Source organism: Montipora foliosa, chromosome 3 (assembly GCF_036669935.1).
Source record: "Montipora foliosa isolate CH-2021 chromosome 3, ASM3666993v2, whole genome shotgun sequence".
In the NCBI taxonomy this organism is placed as follows: domain Eukaryota; kingdom Metazoa; phylum Cnidaria; class Anthozoa; order Scleractinia; family Acroporidae; genus Montipora; species Montipora foliosa.
This window is the reverse complement of record NC_090871.1, coordinates 63,611,295-63,612,213: the sequence shown is the minus strand read 5'-3', so window position 1 is coordinate 63,612,213 and position 919 is coordinate 63,611,295.

The window sequence follows — 919 nt, the reverse complement described above, 5'->3', positions numbered from 1 at the left end:
TTTTCTTATTAAAAGATTTTAACAGGCTTTTAGTATGTTCTTGCCAAGAAAGATTACTGTCTATAGTTACTCCTAGACATTTACATGATGATTTAACTTCAATAAATTTTCCCCCATACTTCAAAGGCAACCATGGGCCAATGAAAAAGGGGAAACTAGAGTCTGGGCTCCTGTTCGAATGACGATTTTAGAGAGAAGAAACAACTTCGTTTCATGCGTGTGACTTGGCAGAGTAAAAATAATTTTCAAAAATCAGGGCCCACAGTACACTTAGCCAGCGATATTCTGTATAATAATAATCATATATGAAGTACCCACCTGTAAAGATGGCGATCAAAACAAACTGGAGACAGAAACCCTACTTTTCACAAGGAATAATAAGCGCAGTGGTGCGTTTTGTACGGCTTTTATCTCAGAAATGGATGTATTTTTACCTCTTTTATCGCAATTTGGGCGGCAATTTGGGGAATGGATAAAGGCTGATTTTTATCACGTTTTAAAATTTGAACTTCGATCGACGATGAGAGAGGTCGGCACCAAGGATTCACATCAACGAAATGTTCTAAAATGTGGAGGGAAGGTAGGCACCTCTGAGCTTTTTTGAAAGAATTAGAGAGCTCGAGGAACTGAAACATCCGTTCGTAAAATGTGTTGTTGGCGGCACGTTGGCGAACTTTCGAGAAACCAAAACTACCGTAAATAATGATATGGTACGTACACTTCACATTTAGAGGTCGGCAAATGTCGTGTATGCCACTTTAGATCTGAAATTTCCACTTTTTCTATTTTCTCCATACATTTCTCTATAACGATCGGCGGCCATTCTTAGAGAGCGGAAGGTCTGGGTCGAGTCTGGGCGTCCGCCATTTTCTGGTAATGATAACTATCGGCTACACAAACAGATTGTGTGGGCTCCCTG